General features: G+C 40.6%; 1 protein-coding gene across 2 annotated transcripts in view; it reads right to left on the bottom strand.

Moving 5' to 3' along the window:
* The window catches only part of LOC140190429 (protein tyrosine phosphatase type IVA 2-like), a 106,286-nt gene that overhangs the window by 34,294 nt on the left and 50,700 nt on the right, over positions 1-21,292 (bottom strand). The window lies entirely within an intron of this gene.

The raw sequence follows: 21,292 nt of genomic DNA, 5'->3' as shown, positions 1-21,292 counted from the left end.
CCTCTAGTAGTACTGCATCCAAGTTGGTTGTTCTTCATGTACAAACTTAGCAAGCCAGTAAGTCTTGCCAACAGTCAGCAACACATCCTAGCATTACATTTAAAGCCAATACTGTTCCCACCACAAATATACTTTTCAGCAGCAATAAAAGAAAAGGCCTTGTTTGTTGACAGAACTGGTGAAATAAATGTATTATCATCACCCTCCCCCCCGCCCCCCCCCCCCCCCGTGTAGCTTTATAAACTGAGCTGTGCCACTGGAGAAACACATAATCCAAAATTCTGTCACGATTCCTCTCCATATCCAGTGTATGCTTAAAAATGTAGTGAATGATATACAGAACCACTACTGCAATGATAAAAAGGCAAACAAACTTCCACTGAAGAGCAAGTGGGGGAACTTTAACAAAATCAGGACCAGGAAAGAAATAAAACTGGCAGTGTTTGCCTCAAAATAATCAAAACAGCCCATGAGCTCAAGGCAGACAGGAAGCTTCAGTTCGTATATTGGCAGCAGTTCGAATTATTCAAATTAAAAATAAACTGCACCAACCATCTAGGATCAACTTAAACTTCAATTTAAAGAAAAGCAGCTTAAGTTTTACAATTACATGGCAATCAGGTCATGCACTTACTGCGCACAGCCTTCTAGCATTAGTTGTTAACTAGAATTCAAAAAGTATGAAGCCTAACGATATCTACATATAACGTTTGAGTACATCAGTGCTTTCAAAAGTTACGAAGTGCAGCTTTCAAAAACATCTGCACACCTAAGCAAAGTTGCAGATTAAACATCTCTTCATAACCAGGCACATACTTACCCCAAATTTGAAATGAGAGATTTAAAAGATTGTACATCATACAGAAAATCAATAGATGGTCATAACATAAGTTAGTTTTGAAACTTTTTTATATAAAATGGTTATCAAAGTACAGCATCAAACAGGAGTGTTGATACCCAAATAAAAATATGGAACTTGTCTAAAGAATGACAACTTGAAGACTAGATTGCACCTGGGTTAAAACATTCTTTCTAAGAATGGTGGCAAAGTAAAATGCTTATCGCCTTCAAAGCCCAAGGAATCCCCAAACTGCTGCATCTGCAAGCAACAGAAACAAAAAAAAATGCAGTTACATGCAGCGTAGACCTCTGTATTTTCACTATGACAGTTTAAACAGTGCAACCTGCTTTGCAGACTTTAAGACAGATTAAGTTACCGAATCAGCCAGCTGACTTCTATCAGGAAAGTAAAACACCTTGGAGTAAGTGACAAAACCTGCAGCTGCAGGTTTGTGCACATTGTTTTACTGTTGTCTTTGGGCTAGCAAAGCTCGAACCGGTTGCTATAAATGGGCCATTTTGTTCCTCCCTTTCCCTCCACAACCCTAGAACATCCTGGCTCAGTTACTGTAACCTGCAATTAAGTTTTTCTCTGGTTACTAAATGCCAAATTTGTTTCCTACATCATTCCGTTCTGGTTATGCAGCAGACATTTTTCAGAACAGAATACTATGCGCTATGTGTACAAGACTCCCACAGTACACACCAAAATCTGCAGCAACCACCACTGAAATGTGGTTAAAATATTAACTATTAATGTAACTTCAAAAGAAATGCATCAATCAAGCCTGACGCCGGCTCACATTCCATTCACATCAATGGTATTTTTGTAACTGTCACAAGATATACTTGCCTTAATATTAACTTTGGAATTTTTAAAGTTTGTAACAGTAACAAGACCACGTCCAACTAGAGGCCAATACAAGTCATCTGAATTTCCGCTCCTTTGGTTAGACTTCTGACCTTAATCCTTGTTTCACTTTCTTATGCTATGGACATTGAGAAATTGGCTGTATTTATGTTTAAAAAGCCTTCCAACATCTACCTAACAGTATGCTGTTAACCAGGAGGATGATAACACAAAGTCTGGCTACATCATACATCTTCACCCTGACACATTTCTATCTTCAGGAATGCAAAAAAAAATTAAAAACATGTAGCAGTTCTTCAGTATTTCACCCAGGCACCTACATGTGTGTTCCCATATGGGCTGATGGTGATGGATTGTTTTACTGTTTTACTGGAGGGTGGTAAAATGACACATTCCAAATAAGATTTCTGAGAAATCTGACTTTTCTTTCTTCTCTCTATTCTGATGTTATCTCAGACCATCAATAGTAAAAGGTGAATAATTGTACAACACAGTCACAAAATCACATCATGAAACAAAAATAACTAAAATTTTGAAACTTACAGAAAATAACTATAAAACAACCAGCATCTTGAATTTAAAAAAAAGTGTCCGCCCTTGGGTAGTTGTAATCTGGCAGTTCATACAAATCATGCTTTCCTGGTAAACAAACGGCAGCATTGAAATACACCCAGTTCAAAGACATGGACAACCAGCAGTTCCTACTACTCGATGCTCAGGTATTCCTTATTAGTTTCACTTCTCAGTACATGGATTATAAAACTGTTTAAAATGACTTGTGTTCTTTCTTGTAGGAATTGAGTACAATTTATGTTTGTATTTTTCTTGAGAATTCTGTTTTTCTGATACTATATTTTTGCAATAATGTGAGAATTTTATTGTGCTTGTGCATATACATACTTGTGCATATGACAATAAAATCAAGTTTAACAGATTAGCAGCAACATTTATATGCCTCAAATACTTTTTAAAAAACCAGTGCAACACATTTCCCAAAACCCTGGTTACTCAATGCCAGCAAGAGCAAGGAGCTGATTAGAGACTTCAGGAAAAGGAAACCAGGAGGTCCATGCGCCAGTCCTCATCAGAGGATCAGAGCTAGAGAGGGTCAACAATTTTAAATTCCTCAGTATTATTATTTTGGAGGGCTTGTCCTGGGCCTAGCATGGAAGTGCAATTACGAAGAAAGCACAGCAGCGTCTCTGCTTCCTTAGGAGTTTGCAGAGATTCTGCATGACATCTAAAACTGACAAACTTCTATAGATGTGAAGTGGACAGTATATCAACTGGCTGCATCACAGTAACACCAATGCTCTTTAACAAAAAATCCTACAAAAAGTAGCAAATACAGCCCAGTTGATCAAGGGCAAAGCCCTCCCAACTGAGCACATTTGCATGGAACAGTGTCACAGTAAAGCATCATCCATCATCAGGGGCATGCTCTCTTTTCACTGCTGCCATCAGGAAGAAGGTACAAGAGCCTCAGGACTTGCACCACCAGGTTACTACCCCTCAACCATCAGGCTCTTGAACCAAAGGGGATAACTTCACTCGCCCCATCATTGAAACATTCCCACAACCATGGACTCACTTTCAAGGACTCTTCATCTCATGTTTTTGATATTTATTGACTATTATTGTTTCCTATTTCATATTTGTGTACTTTGCTGTCTTCTGTACTCTTGGTTGAACGCCCTAGTTGGGTGGTCTTTCATTGATTTTGTTTATTTTTTTTGGCGTGTGCCTGTGTGCGTGCAAGTCTGTGCGTGAGTCTGCGTGTGCGTGCGTGTCTGCATGTGTCCGTGATGATATCTTTTTCATGGCTTTTACAAGGCGGCGGAGCAAGAGAGAGACTGTGTGGTGCGCCACTCCTCAAACAAGCATTTTCGCAGTATTTTTCCCTTTATTTTACAAGGTCAAGTTGCGATCTCGACACTCAACCTGGCACGGATGGAAAGCGTAGCGGACCCAACTGGTTTTGAACTCGGGAACCTCCCCTCCCGTGTCCAGCGCTGAAGTCATTGCGCCACCAGCCAGCCCCATTGATTTTGTTTACGTCTGTGTCTCAAATTATAGTTCAACCAAAATTTTTATTTCTTCAATCATCTGTATATTATCATACAGTTTTGACAGCTTTCAAATTCAACACAGATTACTATTTTAAAAAATGATCTATAAATTTGCAGAACATTTATGAAGTCTGAAGGAGGAAATCTACATTACCACATATACTACTGTTGAATGTTAAACAAGTATTCTTTCTACTGATGAGTATTCTTGCGGCAGAATGAAAATTATATGAATGCAGAAAGCCTTCTTGTGAGATTATTTTTTTTTAAATCACACAAGGATGTACATTTTGAAATTTTAAAATGGTATGTTTAAACAAAAGATCCAAACACATTGCAGCATTAAAGTACTAGAATCATTTTCAGTGTACATATCTATTTTCTTTCTACATCTGACACAAGAGCCAAGTTGTTGTTGATCTTTACACATTTCCCATTCCCCTCAGTGTTCACGGTAAAGAGACTTCATATGTAGTGTAATACTCAGGCTCGGCTCAATAGTAGCATCTTTACGAAACTCGTTGGAGATATTAAGCAGGCTATCTAGTTTGACACCTCAATGTAGGACAGAGAGAATGCTGCACCATCAGTGATACTAACATTTGGATGTGACATTAAATTGTGGGCACATCTTGGCTAAATGCAAAACAATTGCCAAAACGCTATTTTGGAAGACAGTAAACACCATCTGGAACAATATTCATCCAGTTTTTTTAAAAACTACGTTAGCAAAAAATAAAACCCATATCTTGCTTATTTAAAATTATATTCAAATCTTTCAAGTTTCATTAATAACACCATTTAAATTATCACACTGCCACGTCCAAAGTAGATGCGCACCATACTTAGCTTCCTTGATACTGACAGCTCAGCAGATTACTCCGTGATTTCCAAAGTTAATTATTTAGTTTGTTGTTTATATACCACGCTTGGTTCCCTGTGCGCAGGAAGTAGTTGATACAGGAGGTTTATGGCTAATAAGGATTGTTATCCATTCACGGAATGCAGAATTTCTGGCAACATTACAAGATCCATTGAATAAAAATTCAAGTTGCAACTATTACTTCAAATAGGTCAAGACAGATATATATATAATCAAATCTCCTGAATTTGTCACCAACAGCATGCTTGTACTTTTCCTGTTTGATTTTATTGCTGCATTAATGTTCCATCATTCCTGACAAAACCCAATATTTGGAAACAGGCATATCCTGAATCTTCTCTTAGAAACTGCAGAACAATATACAGCAACCACATATATTCTTCGTCAATAATACAAAATTCAATCCTAGTGTGCTTCCTACCAACTTTTATCCATTCCATAAACCACACACATAAATATGATGCAAACCTCCCACTTCAGCATGCCCAGACTTAATTGCTTTTCCTCACTAACAAGATCCAACAGATTTCCTGACCAACCTCTCTATGGGCCTTTAGAGTCTAGGCATTATGACCTCCATTGCCATTTCTCTTTGATACTCCCAAATCTCAGCCCTGACCCAAAGCCTTGTTTAGTCTATAATAACTCTGCCCACCACCAATAACAAACCTTTCGTTTGAATAGACTCTGGAAATAACCCCAAATTTAATGTTGCTTATTTGTAGATTTTGTTTTGGATGCTACACAAGTGAAATGGAAGAGAAGATTAGAAGTCGAGTTTCTACTCTGAAATGCAAAATTAAAAAAAAGAATTATTCAAAAGATCTAAGGTCTGGTGACATTCAACATCCAACAGCAACACCCCATAATTAAAAAAAGAAGTAAATTTCAAGTAGTTCAACACTTTAAATTGTGACATAATGTGCTTTCAGTTATTAAAAAAGTTCAGACAACTGCAATGGAGAATTGCAAGTTTCCAATATACTGTAGAAGCTTGCTTTATGAAAACTGGCTCAAGCAGATTTTTTTTTAAAAATCGTTAACACTGCAAAAAGGAGTATAGCTTTGGAGTGCAGCAAGACAATGTATGATACTCCTCAAGCACACACACACACTATAAAAGAGCATTCATTAGAAGGAAATGTGAAGTTATTAATTTATCCTATTCATTCTTCAATAGAAACAAACTATGAGGCTATTACTACAACTGACATGAGTGGTTAAGAATTCCAAACAAAATTTCCTTGAACTCTCTTCCATAGTAATGCTCAGATTAAATTAGAAATACTACTTGGGACTGTCAAAATGTTAAAAGGCCTGCAGTTGCCTCTCTGGAAAAAGTCCAAAGCATTGTCGTGAACTTGTCCAATATCACAAGTGTTACACTTAATATTACACATGGAGGTCCAGCTTCCTCAGCAAAATCTGAGGTTTTGTGTAGTATAAACGAAATACTGGTTTCCATTTCACCGTTAGCAACACAATAACCCAGGTTACTATGAAGATCAACCATTAGGCCAATCAAGACACTTGTATTTTTAAAACAGCATTTGTGAGAGGATAAATAATATATTAAAAATAGATTTAATGTGCTTTCTTACAAAAATTAAAGTAGCAGCAGTAGCAGTCAAGAATTGAATACTTGCTAAACATTAAATTGTATCAAACATGAGTTCAATTATATATGCTTTTAGTCATCATATTACAGGAAATTTTTATATAGAATGAGAGAGTATAGAAATAGTTCGTCATGTCAGTGCTGGATAATTATTATCCAAAAGTAAAATACAGCAGATGGTGGTGAAGGTCAGCGCAGGAGAGAGACACACACAATGAAATCAGTTTCAGAATAGTGACGTTTTATCAGAACATTTGAGTAACTCCAGTACTTTCTGTATTTTTCCAGAACTAGTTATGGCAAAGAATGAAAAGGCTGTGTTCTTTTTCACTGGAAAGGTTAACGAGTTGTGATTTATTTGAATTGTAGGTCTTTTCTGCCTGTTTATTCCCCTTAACATAGAATTAGACTACTGACAAGACTGAATCAGAATCAGGTTTATTACCACGGGCACGTGATGTGAAATTCGTTAACTTAGCAGCAGTTCAATGCAATACCAAATATAGAAGAAAAAAGATAAAATAATAACAAGTAAATCAATTACAGTATACATATATTGAATAGATTAAGAATCATGCAAAAAACAGAAATATATTATATTTAAAAAGTGAGCTAGTGTCCAAGGGTTCAATGTCCATTTAGGAATCAGATGGCAGAGGGGAAGAAGCTGTTCCTGAATCACTGAATGTGTGCCTTCAGGCTTCTGTACTTCCTACCTGATGGTAACAGTGAGAAAAGGGCATGCCCTGGGTGCTGGCGGTCCTTAATAATGGACGCTGCCTTTCTGAGACCTCCAGACCTCTATTAATAACTTCCATTATTAATGCTCCTTGAAGATGTCCTAGGTATTTTGTAGGCTAGTACCCAAGATGAAGCCAACTAAATTTACAATCCTCTGCAGTTTCTTTTGGTCCTGTGCAGTAGCCCCCGCCTGCAACCCCCCCCCCATACCAGACAGTGATGCAGTCTGTCAGAATGCTCTTCACGGTACATCTGTAGAAGTTATTTGTTGACATACCAAATCTCTTCAAACTGGCTGTCTTGCCTTCTTTATTACTGCATCAATAAATTGGGACAAGGTAAGATCCTCAGAGATCTTGACACTCAGGAACTTGAAGGTACTCACTCTCTCCACTTCTGATCCCTCTGAGGACTGATAGGTGTTCCTCCGTCTTATCCTTCCTGAAGTCCACAATCAGCACTTTTGTCTTACTGATGTTGAGTGCCAGGTTGTTGCTGCAGCACCACTCCACTAGTTGGCATACCTCACTCCTGTACGACTTCTCATCACCACCTGAGATTCTGCCAACAATGGTTGTATCATCACCAAATTTATAGATGGTATTTGAGCTATGCCTAGCCACACAGTCATGCATACACAGAGAGTAGAGCAGTCGGCTAAACACACACCCTGAGGTGCGCGGGTGTTGACCATCAGCGAAGAGATGCTATCACCAATTGAGAAATAAGTTTTCAGGTATCCAATGCTGGGAGTCTAGAACTAAGGGCAGGATCACTGTCGCATTTTTAAAAAATTACAGGAGTAAGTTCAAAATCATGTGGTAATGTTCCAGCTTTATGAAACTCTGGTTAAACTGCACTTGGAATATTGCATTCAATTCTGTTCACCTTCTCATAGGAAGGATGTGGAAGTTTCAGAAAGGGTGTAGAGGAGATTTACCAGGATGCTGCCTGGATTAGAGAGTATGTCTTATGAAGATAGGTAGAATGGGCTAGCGCTTTTCTCTTTGCAATGAAGGAGAATGAGAGGTGACTTGATAGATGTGTGCAAGATAACAAGAGAAGTAGATAGAGTAGATGCTGCCTGACCTGCTGAGCCCCTCTAGTACATTGTGTGTATTGTTTAATGTCTTCTTCTGTATTCAAGGTTAAACACCACAGTAAATTACCCATTGTAAATAAATGGATAGTAGAACAGGGCGGAGTGGATGGACACGAAAGGTTACAGGGAAATACCTGTAACTGGATGAACAGGATTGATGGGATTGTTCTGAAAATTGATATAGAAACCACAGACTAAATGGCTTGAGGAATAATAAAAGGTTATACAACATAAGGGTGGTTGGAAAAGTATCAAAAAGCGAAAAATGGAAAATCAATGTGGCTCAATTGTAGTGAAGTTTAAAATCTGCATGTGTAAACATACATGAATGAGAAAAGCAAACATTTAAGTGTGAAATGATTGAAGACTTAATTCTAGTCCAAATACAAAGAATGGTCATGTTTTATACTTATAATGACATAGGTGGTAGTTTGTAATCACTGAAGCAATATTTAATTTGCATGATGCTTCTACACCTACACTTCCTGCCAATCACTATATCTCATCCATGAATGACAGGCAACACAACTGTTGACCAGACCACATCAAGATGAACGAAGATAACTTTAAGACACACCATATTTTGAACTGGTGGTTCACTTAAGACTGTTACATTGATATTTGTCTTTACAAGTCATATACACATCCCAACATACCACAAATCAATGTTAGTTTAACCAGAATACATAATCAGCAGTGGTCAGAAGTACAGCATAAACAAGTCAAATGATTTTTCTACCCACCAACTAGACTTAAACTGCTTTTAACCAAACATACACCAAAAAAAATGCCTTTAAACAGCAGAGATCTCACCTTCATGCCTTGTGTTAAGAAAGGTCACTTGAAAGTTGCGGCTCCAAGATGACAAAAAGCAAATGCAGCTAGAAGGTCATCAACTATTAATGGTCTCTTTTGTTTTCTTGGAGTTTGTTATTCTTCCAGTGCAATGAATAGTCCACAATTGAATTATGCAGACTGGCACATTCCAAGATTCAGGAATACATGCTGGGGACACAAATCTTTATGCAGCTGCTATAAAGGCTCCAAGAAGGAAGCCTACAGTTTCAGATTCCAATCTTATTGCACACAGTGGGACTGGAAAAGTAAATGACATGATGATATAATGGAAATCCAATAAATGGAATGACGTGGTTTGACTGAAAATGGTGACATAAGTACTGCAATCTATACGAGTATTGTAAATAATAAATACCTTGAAAGTAAAGTTAATACCATTTCTAAAGTGACTCCTGAAATCTGGGTTTTCAAAAATAAAAAGTTTTTGAGAATCAGAACCCTTACCCCGGAGAGCATTCTGACAGGCTGCATCATTGTCTGGTATTGGGGGGCTACTGCACAGGACTGAAAGAAGCTGCAGAGGACTGTAAATTTAGTCGGTTCCATCTTGGGTACTAGCCTATAATATACCCAGGACATCTTCAAGAAATGGTGTCTCATAAAGGCAGTGTCCATTAAGTACCCCCAGAACGTGCCCCTTTCTCACTGTTACCATCAGGTAGAAAGTACAGAAGCCTGAAGGCACACACTCAACAATTCAGGAACAACTTCTTCCCCTCTGCCATCCGATTCCTAAATGAACATTGATCCTGTGAACACTACCTCACTTTTTTTAAAATATATATTATTTCTGTTTTTGCAATGTTGTTAATCTATTCATTACACATATACTGTAACTGATTGACTAAACTTACAACCCTCAGCAGTTCCTTTCGGTCCTGTGCGGTAGCCTCTCCCATACCAGACAATAACGTAGCCTGTCCCCAAACTCCTAATGAAGTATAGTCGCTGTCTTGCCTTCTCTATAACTGCATTGATATGTTGGGACCAGGTTAGGTCTTCAGAGATCTTGACACCCAAGACCTTGAAACTGCTCACTCTCTCCACTTCTGATTTACTTATTTATTAATTATTATTTTTTCTTCTATATTATGTATTGCATTGAACAGATTTCATGACACATGCTTGTGATAATAAACCTGATTCTGATTCTAAAGTCTTCAGAAAGAGTATAGATTTGCATAAATGATTCCAGATATGGCAGACTTATAAATGGAGAAGATGGAATTGTTTTCTTTGAAACAGAAGAGTTGGTAAAGGAATCTGAAAGGGATACAGTGGATTTCAATTAATATAGAAAAAAATAATAAATAAATCAATTGCAGTATACATCTAAGGAACAGATTAAGAATTGTTCAAAAAAACAGAAATAGTATATACTTAAAAAGTGAGGTAGTGTCCAAGAGTTCAATATCCATTTAGGAATCGGATGGCAGAGGGGAAGAAGCAGTTCCTGAATCACTGACTGTGTGCCTTCAGGTTTCTGTACCTCCTGCCTGATGGCAACAGTGAGAAAAGGACATGCCCTGGGTGCTGGAGGTCCTTAATAATGGACGCTGTCTTTATGAGACACCGCTCCTTGAAGATGTCCTGGGTACTTTGTAGGCTAGTACCCAAGACTAAATTTACAACCCTCTGCAGCTCCTTTCAGTCCTGTGCAGTAGCACTACCCCCATACTAGATAGTGATGCAGCCTGTTAGAATGCTCTCCAAGGTATATCTACAGAAGTTTTGAGTGTATTTGTTGACATACCGAATCTCTTCAAACTCTTAATGAAGTATAGTCGTTGTCTTGCCTTCTTTATAACTGCATCAATATGCTGGGATCAGGTTTGGTCCTCAGAGATCTTGACACCCAGGAACTTGAAACTGCTCACTCTCTCCATTTCTGATCCCTCTGAGGATTGGTATGTGTCCCTTCGTCTTACCCTTCCTGAAGTCCACAATCAGCTCTTTCGTCTTACTGACGTTGAGTGCAAGGTTATTGCTGCGACACCACTCCACTAGTTAGCATATCTCGCTCCTGTACGCCCTCTCATCTCCATCTGAGATTCTACCAACAATGGCTGTAATCATTAGCAAATTTATAGATGGTATTTGAGCTATGCCTAATCACACAGTCATGGGTATAGAGAGAGTAGAGCAGTGGGCTAAGTGCACACCCTTGAGGTGCCCCAGTGTTGATCATCAGCGAGAAGGAGATATTATCACCAATCCACACAGATTGTGGTCTTCTGGTTAGGAAGTCGAGGATCCAAATGCAGAGGGAGGTACAGAGGCCCAGGTTCCGTAACTTCTCAATCAGGATTTTAGGAATGATGGTGTTAAAGCTGAACTATAGTCGATGAACATCATCCTGACATAGGTATTTGTATTGTCCAGGTGGTCTAAGACTGTGTGAAGAGCCATTGAGATGGCATCGGTTGTTGTCCTATTGTGGCGCTAGGCATACTAAAGTGAGTCCAGATCCTTGCTGAGGCAGGAGTTCAGTCTGGTCATGACCAACCTCTCAAAGCATTTCATCACTGTAGATGTGAGCACTACTGGGTGATAGCCATTAAACAGCACACATTATTGTTTTTATAATTGCTGCCTTTTTTGAAGCAAGTGGGAACTTCCATCCGTAGCAGTAAGAGGTTGAAAATGTCCTTGAATACTCTCACCAGTTGGTTGGCACAAGTTTTCAGAGCTTTACCAGGTACTCCATCAGGACCTTCTGCCTTGCGAGGGTTCACCCTCTTTAAAGACAGCCTAACGTCGGCCTCTGAGACAGAGATCACAGGGTCACTGGGTGCAGCAGGGATCTTCACAGCTGTAGTTGTATTCTCTCTTTCAAAGTAGGCATAGAAGGTGTTGAGTTCATCTGGTAGTGAAGCATCGTTGTCATTCATGCTACTGGGCTTTGCTTTGTAAGGAAGTAATGTCTTGCAAACCTGCCAGAGTTGCCGTACATCCGATGTCGCCTCCAAAGTTGCTCGAAATTGTCTCTTCACCCTTGAAATAGCCCTCCATAAATCATACCTGATTTTCTGATACAGACCTGGGTGGCCAGACCTGAATGCCACAGATCTAGCCTTCAGCAGACGACATACCTCCTGGTTCAGCCACGGCTTTTGGTTTGGGAATGTACAGCAAGTCTTTGTAGGCACACACTCATCCACAGAGGTTTTAATGAAGTCGGTAACACCTGCAGCATACTCAACCAGATTCGAAGATGAATTCCTGAATACAGTTCAGTCCACCGATTCAAAGCAGTCCTGTAAGTGCTCCTGTGCTTCTCTTGTTCATTTCTTCTTGGTCCTCACTACTGGTGCTGCAATCTTCATTCTCCGTCCATACTCAGCAAGTAGAAGTAAAGCCAGGTGATCAGACTTCCCGAAGTGAGGGCGTGCTTGATGGTGGTGTAACAGTGGTCCAGTGTGTTGTTTCCTCTGGTATTGCAAGTGATCTGTTGATGGTAATTGCTTAGTGATTTTTTTCAGACTGACCTGGTTAAAATCCCCCAAAATGATGGTGAAGGCGTTAGGGTGCGCTGTTTTGCGCATGTTGATCCTATTGCTCAGATCATCTAAAGCCTGATTGACATTGGCCTGAGGTGGAATGTATACAGCTACCAAAATGATCCCGGAAATCTTCCGTGGCAGGTAAAATGGACGGCACTTAACTACAAGAATTGGGACAGCACTGATATATTCGTGCACCCCCAAGGGTTGATCATGAGGCATACTCCTCCACCTCTGCTTTTAAGAGACTCTACAGATCTATCCTGACAATGTATAGTAAACCCATCGATCTGAATCACTGCATCTAGTTCAGAAGGGGCTAACCAGGATTCTGTGAAACAAAGGACACACGTAGTCCTAACGTCCCTATGCTCTGAGATCATCAATTTTATTCATCAAAGACAGCATGTTTGCCAGCAAGATAGTTGGCACTGGGAGTTTAAAACCCTGTTTCCTTAAATGCACTTGTATCCCTGACCTGCAGCCGCATTTCCTGCGTGGAATCTGGTGAGGGGTACGTCCACAATCGGCATTGTTTCTGTCGGTTTTAAGCAGCGATAGTTCCTTTAATCGCATTAGGAAATCTTTGTTGACTTTACTGACCATGGAAGCAATTGTACTTTTTAGCTGTATCAGGCTGAAACGAGAATATTTAATCATATCCATTAAGAGTTCTGCTGCCACACGAGTCGCCTTGAGGCACCCTGGAAGTCTATTTATACATTTTGTCTGCAGCCACAGCAGAACAATATTGTAATTATGGCCAATCAAGGCTTTATAAAAATACTTCACATCTTTCTTCCTCCTGCACTCAAATGTTTCCATTTATTCTGAATACTTTTTCCTCATTGTCTCAACCTGTCTTGACAAATTTCACAAACTATTCTCATATAACACAAGCTCCCTCACTATTCTCATACGGTTTGACAATGTGCCTTCTGGTTTATATTGCCTCGCCTCATTATTTTCACCAAAATGTCATACTGCATTTCTCAGTATTTAATCTCAGCTATTTCTTATCTGCCTTTCCAGTAACCTATGTTCTTGAGGTTTTTTACTAACTTCCTTCCAGTTTATTATGCTCCAAGTTTTGTACCATGTACTGTACAAATGGGAAATTGCGTGCTGGGACCCACCAATATGCTCACAAGAGCACAGGGAGACCATAACCTCCTGATGCCTGAATAGCACCAGGTGAGGAACTGAAAATTCTCAAGGCTTTCTAAAGAGATCCAGCAGTTTTACGCTCGGTACAAGTGGAGAAGCTATTGGTTCACAGTGGAAGTGGTGGTGGTGGATACGAAGGTAGAGGAGGAAGGAGCTGTTTCAACCAAATTGTTCTGAAAGGAATAGGTCCCCAACAACTACTTGAAACATAGGAGAAAAACAAATACCATGCACATGATCAAGGTATTTTTAACATCCCACTGGGTACCTGAGAGATTCAAGCTGTTTTTAAACATGCACAGGCACAAGTCGGAGAATGGCCACAAGCACAAAGTATTCTCTAGAGCAGAAAAATATCTACTGCAGTGGAACTGCTAAATTGTAATTTTAACCAGCTGCAAAAAAAAACAGGAAGTCTTCTCAATGCTATTGTGAACCAGCTCTTCCAAAACTGTCTCATTTTTCCCCTTGCTGTGTCTTCACCCTCACTTCTTTCAGTCTGAAAATTATATTCTACTTTACTCTTCACATTATCTAGGATTACCACAAACCTGAATTAAAATGGTAAACAAGCTTAAACAAATCAACTCCAAAGATATGCCATCTTGTGTTTATATTAAAACAAATGCTTTCAAGTGAAAAGTAAATAGGTGTGCAACCAAGTGACAGAACGGGTACACAAGCAAAAAGGATGATTTTTTAAAAATAGTGAATTAGTTCAGATCAATCATGTTTGTTATCTGGTCATCAGTCACTTGCTGAGGTTTACTCCTCCTGTCCTACATTCAAAACAAGGGAAAAATTGAGAACAACAAATTAACTTCTTAGTGCTCTGGATCAGAGACAAGCACAGACAACGTCAGTATTTTCAAAGTAGGTAAGATAATATACAGTCCTATTAGAAATCTGCTTCATTCCCAAATACAGAACACCAAATATGAGCCACTTGGCATGATCATTCTAACTTCTCCCCAAAAATAATTATAAAAATACTTCACGCAATACCAAAACATAACTTGTCACATTACACCCTAAAGCTGTTTAACTGTGCACTGTGTCCTAACTTTTTAAAAGTTTGTCTTGATAGTCAATGCCTGCTAGGAGCCAAGTATCTTCCTGAACCACCACACAAGTGCTATTGAACAGCCCAGTATATCCAAGAATAGTTATCAGGCCCTCAGGTCAGCCTCTTGGCTGATCTAGCTTCTTTCAACTTCCTTTTTACGTCACTTCCACATGGCTCTCAGTTGCCTGACCTTTCAAAAAAAAAAATTCCTCTTCTTTCAATACCTCCAGACTTTTACTCTGCACAACATCTCAGGTTACAGAATTCCAGATATTAGCCATATTCTGCAAGGAAGTGAAGAGTGGACCTTCTCAACTGTCTATTACTTTCCCTAGGTCCCTTCATCCTTCCCACTCTCCTCTCCTATTAGATTCCTTCTCCAGCCCTTGACCTTTCCCACCCACCTGGCTTCACCTATCACCTTCCAGCCAGCCTCCTTCCCTTCCTCCAAAATTTTTATTCAGGCACCCTTCCCCTTCCCTCTCAGTCCTGAAGAAGGGTGTCAGTCTGCAATGTCAACTGTCCATAGATGCCGAGTTCCTTCAGTATTTTGTGTGTTGCTTTGGATTTCCAGCATATGCAGACTTTCTCATGCCAGTAATCAGTGTATTTTTTTCTGGACTGCTTCTAATGCTAGGACATTTCTTAAGTAACTGGACCAACGGTGTCCACTGTATTCCAGGTGTGGAATCAATAAGCTGTACAACTTTTTTTTTTAAGAAGCTCCAACTCCCTTGCAATAAAAGCCATTTTTTCTTAGTCACTTGCTACACCTGTACACTGACATTTTGTGCTTTTCTGCTTACTCTGCACACTTGCAGTATTCCTCCATTTAAATTAGTCACTGTTTTGATTCCTCATACTGAAGAGTGTTACCTCACATCTTCCTACATTAAACTCCATTTACCAACTTTCTCGCCCACTCAATTTACACCCACTTATGGCATCCAAATATTTACAACCCATCATGCCCTCCCACCATCAGCTAACTTGGTTACCTAATAAATGGGAAATTACTGACGGCCAATGACTGATCCTTGGGACACTCCATCCATTATTTATGTCGCTCTAGTTTGGAAACTATGCATCGATTAACTCTCTGCCATCTTGTGCATATAAATGAATCAATAGATTTGTATTGGAATTGGAACATAAAACCTTTTGCTCATTTCAAAATAACTTGCATCTTTAGCTTTAAAAGGGAAAGTGAGCGAAGAATTTCAAACCATAACCAAAGATTGAAAACAACTCCCATCCACTGTCACTAAGAAAATTGAGGAAAAACATTTTAAATATGATTTACTTTTAAAGTCCTTGGAGACCATTTTAATAAAAATAATTGGATACACTCCAGATTGAAAGTAATAACAAGGGATCAGATATCCTTAGATCAAACAAAATCATAGACAAAGAACATTAGGCAGATTCAGCACATCCAAGCTCTTCTTCAATGACATGGGATTTTTCTTCTTTTTTTTAAAAAAACACACTTGATGATCTTGGTTTAATGTCAGATCTGAAAATGCCAAGCTCCAAAGGAGAATGCATTGGGGTATTAGCCTGGATATTGTTTTCAGGACTCTTGAATAAGAGAAATCCATAACCTTCCGGCTTGCATGCAGAAGTTTTACATCTGAGCCAAGGCTAAAATTTAGTATGTTCCATTTTCTTTTGCTGTCTATCATTAAATGTGAAAATTACAGTGGATCGAAGTTCAAGTACCACAATCTCCACTAACTACATAACAAGTATACATAGGTCTGTGACACAAATTTTGTATTTTAAGCACTATTATTGTCACTTGCCATGTTCAGTGCTTTCTAACACCAAAACACCGTATTGAATTGAGATTAACAACACAGCAAAAAAAAACTATTATAGGAACTTAGTGTAACAGGTAGCATCAGCAGAGGGAAATTGACAGTCAACATTTCGGATACAGGAAAGCCAGTATGAAGAGATGAGGTGGGGCAAGAGCTAGCAAGTGATAGGAACCAGCTGAGAGGGGTCATTAGCAGATGAAGTCAGTGGGAGTCAGTGACAAAGGCTGGGAGGTAACAAAGGGGTGAAAATGGTAGAATTGGTTAAGGAAAAAGTGAAGTGTGGAACCAAAGGAAGTGGGTTAGGAAGATGGGAATTGACAGTGGGAGGGGCCCCAGTGGGAAGATTGGAGTAGGTAAGCAAAGACACTGGGTGATGGGAAACTGGGTGGGGGGGGGGTAATTGTTCACGTCATACGTCAGATTATTTAGGTGAAATTAGGAAGTGCTAATATAAACTGCTGCAACAACTTTGTTCTTCCTCTAGTTTGTATTTGGACTCACCCTGACAGTGTGTGAATGGATGGGGCAATTGAAACACTGGAGCTTGGCAAAGCAATCAACTATATTCTAACAGAAAGAAAAACTGAATGCTACTCTACCACAGAAAGAACAAGGCAAGACAACATTGACTAAAAAAGGCCATGCAGGAATGGAGGGACTTCCTAGCACACATGCACAGGTATTTGAGAGTAGTAAGGTATGTTGAAAGAGTGGTTAATAAAGCATACAGAATCCTGGAATTCATAGGAGTACAATAAGGGAAGTTATGTGAAACCTGTAAGTTACTGGCTGAGTGAATTATTATGTTCTACTGATACAATACACCCATCAGTGCAGCAAAGATTTATTATAATAGTTCGAAGGATAAGGGATTTCAGGGACAAGGCTAAACTAGAGAATTTGGATTGGTTGTCTTGGAGGAACAGTGTAAGTACATTGAACAGAATTACAAGATCAGGACCAGTTTAGGTAAGATAAAAAGATGGACACTCAGCAGCCTCAAGAATAACACTCCCTGTATTTTTTTTAATGCTGCGTGGACCAAACATTTCTCTGAGCAGGATTTTTCCCCCCACAGCCTGAAAACAGCACAGCACTTTAAATTAACATTATATAAAAGAAATTTCATCTCTGCAGTAACAAAGGTTATGTGCATGGAAGCATTTCAGTTACTGCATGGCCGCGCAACCTCGCAGCTTAGAGGGAACAGCGTTCAAGAACCAAGAGGCACATCCCATAATTTCTTTACGATACTCAATGGGTATATGGTCTCCTATTGTGGCATTATGATTCAACATTACTTATACAGCCCATGTCTGAGTATTATCTAGATCTCACCACATGCAGGCACAGCTAGTTTCTTTACACAAATGCACAGGCTTTCTTTGAAAATTTCTGAAATCTCTTTCCCAACATTACCTTGTACAATTAATAACTACATTCATGCATCTATGTTTGGTAATCTTTAACTAGTTCATCTGGATCTATCAGTCTTCCAAAGAAACATTCACTTGCAACACAGGGCCCAAAGTGGTGAGAAAACCTACTTAAAATTCTGCTGCTGCAACAACTTTGTTTTACTGGGAATAGATTGCTAATTACTAGTGAATGCAAAATAGACTAACTAATCCACAGACTGCAGCCATGCAGAACGAGGGACAAAAATAGCAAAATTACAGGCTAAATTGAGTTGTTCGCCAGCACAAATATAGCCTAGACAGATCTAGACAGAAATTAAGTGTATCTAAAGGATTGTCTGGGCACTCACTGTGGATTGATGTAATCAACCAATGGTGATAATTCAGCCAGCTCCTTTCAATAATAGCGATAATAATATTTAATGGTTAATAGAAGTTCTTTATATATAAACTTCACCCAAAACTTGTGAAATTCCTGCAACACCTGATGAAGCATTTGCGTACTGTAGTCAACCTATCTATTAACAACCAGAAATGAACAACCACTGTTATCAAAATAAACAGAGACATTTTCCAAGGCGACTCCAAGTCCACTATGGTTCTGTCAAGCTTTAAACCCATTCTCTAATTTACTGAATCAGACGAAAATTGGGTATCAAATCAGAAACAACGAAATGAGCCATACCTTAGCACACTTTTTATACGTGGATGATTTGAAATGATACGCTCCTTCATCAGTTGAGCTAAAGCAATTAATTTAAGTAGTAGAGCTATTTTCCAAAGATAAACATGAACAGAACATTAAACATAAAGGTGCAATAGAGCTTACAGAATACGAGACAGAGCAGCAGGGTACAATACTGCCAAAGGATGAATATGAAACACAAGTATCTGGGACATCAACAAGAAAATAGATCATAGTGAGTGCAATCATCAACAATAGCCAGATCAGAAATGCTGATCAAGTCAACTAGTTCCCAAAGAGAACTCTGACAGGCCAATCAGATGGTTCACTGCTGCTCAGTGATAGAACACAAAACAAGCACAAAGGTTGCTAGCCCCTGTACCCCAGAAACACACCTGAGCGGTGGGGCAGAGGTACGTGCTATGCATGACCTGATCTGAAAGCATCATGTTGACCCATAGCAGATCGTGTTCACGGTGGAACAGTTTAGTCAAGGATGGGGTGATCAGCACAGATGGACAAATTATGCCTCCACTACCCCTTAATACTGACAGAATTTACTTCAAAGCTTAAGAAAATCTGCCAATCAAAGCCCAACAGTAAAAGTATAAGGGAATAAACACTTACGCTAAACCTATATCAATATATCCTTCGGCATGATATCTTGGTCTGAAACAGATGTGGAAAATTTACAAAACTAAGAACTGAAATAACAAATTTCAAAAAAACATTATGTACACTCATGTGTGCTTAGATTAAAACTACCTAAAACAGAAGGGGGAAAAGGAATATCAGACATTAAAAATCTACACAACAGTCAGATAAAACTTCTAAGGATATACTTTCATCAACGAAAGCAGGAATCAGCACTCCACGCAAGCATATGCAGTTCTGATAACAAGTATACTGTGGTGACCCACTTGCTAGCACACGCGAACCGGCTCACGAAACAGTGTGCGCAGGCAAGGAGGCTGGCCCCAAAAAGGGCGCCAGGCCATCTTCACCAGCAGGGGAAAATCCCACGCGCGGAAAGGGTCTGGGAATATGCATTCCCCACAGCAGTCCCGCCCAGGGAGGGCGGGAACGGGAAGGCTTTAAAGCAGGCCGCGAAGTTTGAATAAACCTCTTTTATCACAACTCCAACTCACCGACTACGTGTGGTTATTTTAGCGCTGTGTGTAGCACACCACTACATTTGGTGACCCTGATGGCCCAAACGATAACTGGACCAGAGATGACCGACGCCACATCTGCTCACGCAGTTTCGTTACAACTGCCAAGCTTTTGGCCGCTGCAACCTCGTCTGCAGTTTGAAAAAGCAGAAGCTCAATTCCACATTCGGCAGATAACCTCGGAGTCCACTCGCTACTACTACGTGCTGAGCTCCCTCGACCGGGAGACAGCTGCACAAGTTGAGGAGTTTATACAGTCACCCCCGGAGGACGGCAAATACACAGCATTCAAAGCTCTGCTCATAAGGACTTTCAGGCTCTCACAGTGCGAACAAGCACGCCGTTTAATGCACCTGGATGGTTTGGGAGACAGGCCGCCATCAGCATTAATGAACGAAATGCTGGCCCTGGCTGAAGGACACAAACCCTGCCTCATGTTTGAGCAGGCGTTCCTAGAGCAACTGCCCAAGGACATACGCCTGCTGCTGTCCGACGCAGATTTCAGCAACCGCCGGGAGGTGGCGGCTCGGGCAGATGTGCTGTGGAATGCCAGGAAAGAGAGAGGGGCGTCCGTCGCACAGATCACCAAGCCGCGTGTCCAACGACAGACCAGACCAGGCCCGGCAGCAGAGCCTGCAAAACCCGGCGACGGGAGTGAGGAGCCCAATGAACAATGGTGCTTCTACCACCAGCGGTGGGGCACAGAGGCCTGCCGCTGTAGATCACCCTGCAAATTCCTGGGAAACGCCAAGGCCCAGCCGCCGCTGATGGCTACGGCGGCTGGCCATCAGGACAGCCTCTTGTATGTCTGGGACAAGCAGTCGGGACGCTGCTTTTTGGTCGACACCGGAGTGGAGATCAGCGTCTTACCTCCAACGAGTTAGGACACCCGCACCAGAGAACCGGGACCCACCCTGAGGGCCGCAAATGGCAGCGCAATACAAACCTACGGCACTCGCACAGTGCAGCTACAGTTCAGCTCCAGCTGGTTCACGTGGGACTTCACACTGGCCGCCGTGGCCCAACCACTCCTGGGGGCAGATTTTCTATGAGCTCACAGCCTGCTGGTCGACCTGCAAGGGAAGCAATTAGTCCACGCCAAGACTTTTCAAACGTTCTCCCTGGGTGAAGCGAAGTTGCCAGCCCCACATCTGGACTCCATCACGCTGTCCGACGACGAATTCACCAGAGTCCTGGCAGATTTCCCATCAATACTGACACCGCAGTTCACAGCAGCCATGCCCAGACACGGAGTACAGCACCACATCCCGACCCAGGGACCATCCCTCCACGCCCGTGCTCGAAGGCTTCCCCCAGACAAGCTCCGACTGGCGAAGGAGGAGTTCAAGAAGATGGAGGAATTGGGGATCATACGACAGTCTGACAGCCCATGGGCCTCCCCCCTGCACACGGTGTCCAAGGCAATGGGGGGCTGGAGACCATGCGGTGACTACCACAGACTGAACAAGGCTGCAA

Source organism: Mobula birostris, chromosome 30, assembly GCF_030028105.1.
Source record: "Mobula birostris isolate sMobBir1 chromosome 30, sMobBir1.hap1, whole genome shotgun sequence".
Classification (NCBI taxonomy): Eukaryota; Metazoa; Chordata; class Chondrichthyes; order Myliobatiformes; family Myliobatidae; genus Mobula; species Mobula birostris.
The sequence above is the reverse complement of the archived record's forward strand: the minus strand, read 5'-3'. Positions and strand labels throughout refer to the sequence as shown.